Here is a 6,645-nt window from a genome sequence, read left to right on the forward strand (position 1 = left end):
TACCCAGGGTGACAGCTTGAGGCTCTGTCTCAAAAAAAAAAAAAAAAAAGACATAGTCTCACTCTATTCCCCAGGCTGGGGTGCCATAGCATCAGCCTAGCTCACTGCAACCTCAAACTCCTGGGTTTAAGCGAGTCTGTGCCTCACCCTCCTGAGTAGCTGGGACTACAGGTGCCCAGCTAATTTTTTCTGTTTTCAGTAGAGATAGGGGTCTCTTGCTCAGGCTAGTCTCAAGCTCCTGATCTCAAAGAATCCTCCCACCTTAGCCTCCCAGAGGGCTAGGAGTACAAATCTGAGCCACCTTGCCTTGCAAATTTCTCTTGAATGAATGAATGAATGGATAGATGAAATTCCTAGGCTGGAGATTTGAGATGACCTACACCACAGGTCCTCAAACTTTTTAAACAGGGGGCCAGTTCACTGTCCCTCAGACCACTGGAGAGCCAGACTGCGGACCCTGGGACGAGTCAGCTGCTAAGCAGGACAGGCAGCGGCAGCAAAAACACCTGGCGGGCCAGACAAATGTCCTAGGCGGGCTGCATGTGGCCCACGGGCCACAGTTCAAGGACGCCTGACTACAATATGACCACTATCTACCTATCTAGTCTGTTCCCCATCAGCTTCCCTGTACACATCCCATGCACTGGCCCACTGGGTCATTTATGCACCCCCAACACTTTCTGTCCTCAGGCTGATCCGCCCTCACTCTGTCAAAATGTAAACTACCCTTCCAGATCAGTGTCCACCACCATCTGCTGCATGAAGTGCTGCTCCCCCACCCGGGTGACTGATCCTCCTGATTGAACCCACTTAACATTGTGTTCTCAAAAGCCACTTGTCTTGCACCATAGATTGTCATTTTTTTAACCCCTTTCCTTTTTTTTTTTATTTTGAGATGGAGTCTTGCTCTGTCACTCAGCCTAGAGTGTAGTGGTATCATCATAGCTCACTATAACCTCAAACTCCTAGGTTCAAGCAATCCTCCTGCTTCAGCTTCCCAAGTATCTCAGACTACAGGCACCTGCCACAACGCTTGGCTAATTTTTCTATTTTCAGTACAGATGGGGTCTTACTCTTGCTCAGGCTGATCTTGAACTTCTGAGCTCAAGCAATCCTCCTGCCTCAGCCTCCCAGAGGGCTAGGATTATAGGCCTGAGCCATTATGTCCAGTCTGAACTCCTTTCTTAACCTCTTACTAGATTATAAGCCCCAAGAAGACAAAGACTTTTACCTTTTTTACTTCTGTACCATCAGCACTTGGCACAGACTCTTGTATATATCACATACACATATACTGTTTGTGGAATTCACTAAAGAATCACCCAAGGAGGTGCATAAAGCCAAGAGACAAGTCAAGACAGACAAGTGCAACAGGAGATCAGACGAAAAAGAAGTTTAGCATGGGTAGCCGGGAAAGGCTTCATGAAAGGAGCCTCAGCTCCTTGGCAGGGTCCTGAAGGAGGGGAAGGAAGGAATGGGAAAGAGTATTCATTCCAGGAAAGTGGAAGAAGATGCACTAAGGAGCAAACAAAAAATGGGCAAAGCATGCTTAGAACATCAGTCTGGCCACAGCCAAGAGTTCCTGGAGAGAGAAGAGTGGGAGACAAGGCTAGCCAGGCAGACTGGGGCCGGACAGGACGGATTCCCAGTGCCAGGCAAAGGCACCTGGATTAGATTTACGCCCTCTTAGTCAGTGGAGATGACAAGCACAGCAGGCCTGGGCCTTGTGGGAGAAGAAAAGAAGTCTTGTCCTCTCTTGTTCTAAGCATATTAGTCCAGTCTCCCCAGCTAGGTTATAAATAACATCCACCATCTACTGCACACCTGCTGTATATGAGGCCCTAAGCTGCACGCTTCACATACATTATCTCACTGCTCCTTCCCATAGCCCTGAGAACTTGGTATTGTTATCCTCATTTTGGAAGCTGAGCCTAAAAGAGTTGAAGGCATTTGCCCAAAAACCCTCATTCCCTTTATAGTACAATCACAGATACAAGGTGGGGAGAGTCCCCAGGCCCAAGGACTTCCCATTTAAACTGGACTAGTTCTTATACCTCTCCTTATTAATTCCTTAAAGGGGGCATTTACTAAGCAGACAGTAGGAGCTTAATAAAGAGCACTAAACAGAAGGCAGAACAGTGTTTGCCAGAAGCTAAAAGGAAGGGAAAATGGATCTAGAGTTTCAGTTTTTGCAAGATAAAAAGTTCTAGAGAGCTGCTGCACATCAATGCAAATATACTTAATGCAACTGAAGATGGTAAATTTTATAATTTTTTGCCACAATTTAAAATGTTTTTAATAAAGCACACTTATTGACTGATTTGGCTGCCGGTATCTTATTCTGTTAATTTATCTGGTGCCGGAACAGACTCTAAAAACATTTTAATTCACTATCCCTTCAAATCAGAGAGTTGGAAAGGCACAATAATTTGCCCAAGGCTGCACACGTAAGCGGTGTTAGGGTGAAGCCAAGGCTCACTGTGGAAGAGAGCCAGAGGGGCAGATGGCTAAAGAGAAAGCACCAGGCAAGGGGAGCAGGGGTCAGAAGCCAGCTTCTTTCACTTAACAAGCTTTGTAACCTTAGAGAAGATATTTATTCTCTCCAAGCTTTATTTTCCCAACCTACAAGAAAGCAATTAAAAGTAACATAACCTGCAGAAATTATATATGAATCAAAATTATATACAGCAATGTGCAAAAAAAAAAACACTTGGCCAGCTGTAAATTACTATATCAACACGAGTTATTGTTGTTAATATTAATTATCTGTTCATAAAGAGCCCCACCAGAAGATGAAAATCTAATTAAGCCAGACTAAACAAAACAAACAAACAAAAAGAAAATCCCACTCCTTTCTGGTCCACCCTCAGCTGTTCAGGGCCTTGCACGCAGCAGGTCTTCAGCGAGTGAGAGCAGAACTGAATTACACTTCAAGTCCTCTTCCCTCCCTCTCCCCCAACCCACAGCCCAGCTGCATTGGCCATGCCAGGACCCGGCTGAGGGTAGGAAGCGGTGTGATTGTCTGCCTCTCTGGCTGCATTCCTTAGCCTTAGCTAAATATAAATGATTTGTCCAGGCCATTGTTTGAAATTATCCATAATCCCCCTCCTCCCTTCCCCATTACTGATGACAAGCTGACTGCATATCTTTACAGCAGAACATACATACAACTTTCTCTGTGACTATTTTTAGTAGAGAAAAGGGAGCTAAGTGGACAGGTATATAAGGATTGGCTCAGGATTGGCTCAGGAATCCTCAGTTTTCTCCACAAGTCCAGGAAAACTTCCTGGAGGAGGAAATACCTGAGCCATGCCAGAGAAGGGGACAGCTGAAGAGCAGAAAGGCACCCTCACAAAAGAAGAGTTTGCTCCTTGGACCCAAGAGAGGTAATAGCCCCTGCCTTCTCCCCTCACTTTGGGGGATGGGGAGGAAAGGTCAACACAGCTCAGGGGAACCCATACTATCCCAAGCTTCAAACTTCCCTAGACACTACAGACGTTCTGGAGAAAATGTAGACAAGACCAGCATCTTCGTCAAAGAGAGAGGATCTAAGGCTCTAGTTCTGACATGCAGAAGTACAAATCTTGCTCTCATAATAAGCCAGTTTCTTGTTTGGATTTTTTTTTTCTTCTAACCACAAGAAAGTTTTTTAAAGTCCCAAACTTGAATGCACAGATGGGCTACATCTCGGACCTTGAGGTGTGCCAAAGCCCTGTCACTCTGAGTGCTGATCTCCCAGCAGTGGCCCAAGAAGTGGTAGGGAATTCAGGGGGCTGCAGGCCATATCCAGCCCTACCCTAAGGCCCCCTGACCCTCACTGGGGCCCTTGTATGGACTGTCCCAAGCCGGTCCGCTGGTCCACACAGTCAGAAACCCTTGACAGCTCTGGTCAGTCTCCCTTTCCGCTGCATCCCACAGACCTCCCGCCCCCCTCCGCCTGGGCTTTGCGGTCCACTCTCCCCATTCTCTTGCAATTCCATTCCCAAAAGGTCTGCCTCCGAGCCCCTCCCCTGAGAGACCTCACTCCGCTCGGTGCCCGAGCCCCACATACATCTTCCCCTTCCTGGCCCACTTTCCCCCCAACGACGCCTAGTTCTCTCGCCCCTTGCAGCCCTGCCCACGCCGCCTCTCCGATCGCCCCCTCTCCCGGGCGTCCCGGCCGCTCCCCTTCTCGGAACCGGGTAGGGGGCTTGCCCTGCCCGCCCGGCGCCCGCCCGAGCCCGCGCAACTCACCACCCTCCGAGTCTCCACAAGCCGCCCGCCGCCCGCCGCCGCGCCCTCCCCGGGGCCGCACTCACCGAGCTCGCAGGACTGAGGGTCCCGACTCCGCTGGAGCTCCCGCACCACCACCGCCACCAGCGGAAACGGGGGGCGGGGCCGGGAGCTGGCGGCGGGGCCGGGAGGGGGCGGCGGGAGGCGGGGCCTGCCCGAGAACGGCTAGGCCGTGGGGCGGGGCTGCCACGGGGGCGGGGCGAGACCGAGGGGGCCTGATCCCCGCGGGAAGGGAGCCGGCCGGGAGGGGTCGAGCGGCGGCGCCCGGGAGCTGGGCCTCTGGCGGGCAGGGAGGGCGGGCCAGGGGCGTGCGGGGCTGCGAGCCTGCGCCACCCGCTGGCCGAGCCCCCGAAGTTAGAGGTGGAGGGAGCGGAGGTCTGAGTGCGGGGTCCGCGGGGCACGGGCGCCGTCTCGGTGTTCCGGAAGCCTCCCTATCCACCCGGATTCCCGGATCGGCGGCTGAGGAGGTGTTACGTGCAGCACCACGCTTTCCCCCTACCCCGAACAGGCCTGGACTCAGCACCCCCAGGGTTAGGGAGGAGGTCAGGGCCTGGCAGTTAGTGCTCCTGGGCTCCGCGTCCCCATGGCACCCAAGGGCCGCCCTGGCCAGGGTCACAGCGTTCCCTCCTGCCAGGCTGTCTGGCCTCACCCACCCCACACCCCCCCCCACACACACCTAAGTAACCCTTCCCTGATATTTGGCAAGGACTAGCTGAGTTGCTGACAACGCGAGTGTGTTTATTAGACACTGCGCGGAGATATCTCTGCTAGAGGAGCCGCTGCCTTCCAGAGCGGAAGGCCTCCAAGTGTTGGTGAAGGGCACTGTGTTCGGGAAGGGCTGACCTGAAGCAGGGGAAACTCCAAGTTAGACATCTCTGGCCTAGCACTTATATAAACTTTTCCTGGCTGGGATTCTTGAAGCCAGAGGTTCCAGACTTGTTTCCAAAGAAACCACTAAAATGCCATCTCTTCGCCTCTTCATTACTGACATCTAAAATGCATTCTGTGCTTCCAGCATACATCACAGTAGCCCTAAGTGATTTGAGACAAATTTTTAAAACTTGACTATAATTGCAAGGATCCCTTTGCTTTCTCTTAATTAGACAGTTTCCATTCATCTCCTGGGCCTCCTTTCCCCTCATACACAAACAATCTGTTTTTGTCTATCAGACTTAACCTATAATCCTTAACCTTCTTCTGACTCCCTTCTCACCAAGTACTCTTCCTTCCTTGTTCAATGCCCCCAACGTCTTCCTGGACTAACTCCCACCGCCCTGATCTCTCTAGTCACTGCAACAGCCTCTTAGCACATGTTGCCAACACTGCTGAGATCCTAGAAAAGGAAATTGAGGCTCAGAGAGGGAAAGAGATGTGCTAATGATGTATGTCAGTGAATCATCTCACAGTAAGGACGGCAAGAGAAAGCCTGGTGAAGTGGCAACCACAGGTCTTTTGAGCCACACATACCTGTCTGAACCCTTTCTCTGCCTCTTATAGGCTGCAACCTCTGTAGGCCTCAGTTTCCCCACCTGGGTAATGGGGGATAAGAATATCAATTCCATACGGTTAATGGACTGACCAAGATGATGGAGACACAAGCAAAATATTTGGTGCATGGTGAATGCTCAACAAGGCTAGCTTCCTCTTGTGCTTTAAAGGAAGATAAGCAAATCTGAAATAATGAGATTTCTAAGTCTTAGATGAAACCTTACAAGAATCCCCTCAGCAGTAACCTAGAAGGTGGCCACAAAGCTCACCTTTTTCAACACATCCAGAGATGGAGGCCTCAGAGCCTCTGCAGGGCTGACAACTAGAGGGAGACCTGTGCAGATGGGATTATTCAGCACAAAGGATGCCAAGGTGATTAGTGGTCTGTGAGGCAGACACACTGATCATGTCCACTGAGGACTAAAACTCAAATAAACCTGACAACGAGGCAAGACAGCCTTGGAGAAGGAACTCCCAAAGCATGAGGTAACAGTTTATTGTACCAGGTTTCTGAGAAATGGCATTGACTTCCTGTCCTGGAGAGTCCGAAAAATTCAAGGAATACCATACATCACTTATAGGTGGGGTGACCATCTCTAGGTTCCTGGACACATACTACTTATTCCTCTTGTCCTGGCATAGTTATTAATAGTCCCCCATTCACTCTGAAAATACAGTGTGGACAATAAATTATATGCCACTTTATCTAACAACAAAGCCAGGACTCCAAACAGCTCCTCCCGGCCCTGGATGTCAGCAACTCTGCTGAAATCTCTGGATCCCCAGAGACTTCAAAAGATAGTATGTCAGTTTATCCCCTTGAAATCACCAACTCAAATCAAAAATGATAATAAGCAAAAATAAAATTTCCAGCCAGCCTCCCAA

General features: G+C 50.2%; 1 protein-coding gene across 2 annotated transcripts in view; it reads right to left on the bottom strand.

Annotated features, from left to right (window-relative positions):
* TSPAN9 (tetraspanin 9) overlaps nt 1-4,354 on the bottom strand; it is a 198,329-nt gene extending 193,975 nt beyond the window's left edge. Inside the window, exon 1 of one of the 2 annotated variants that reach the window (XM_023517088.1) lies at nt 4,299-4,354. The gene's annotated coding sequence lies outside the window, so the exon portion shown is untranslated. The remainder of the gene's footprint in view (nt 1-4,298) is intronic. The other variant, XM_023517089.1, reaches the window with a different exon arrangement.
* Nucleotides 4,355-6,645: the final 2,291 nt, after the last annotated feature.

This window comes from Otolemur garnettii, unplaced genomic scaffold, assembly GCF_000181295.1.
Source record: "Otolemur garnettii isolate 467f Iridium unplaced genomic scaffold, OtoGar3 scaffold00104, whole genome shotgun sequence".
Classification (NCBI taxonomy): Eukaryota; Metazoa; Chordata; class Mammalia; order Primates; family Galagidae; genus Otolemur; species Otolemur garnettii.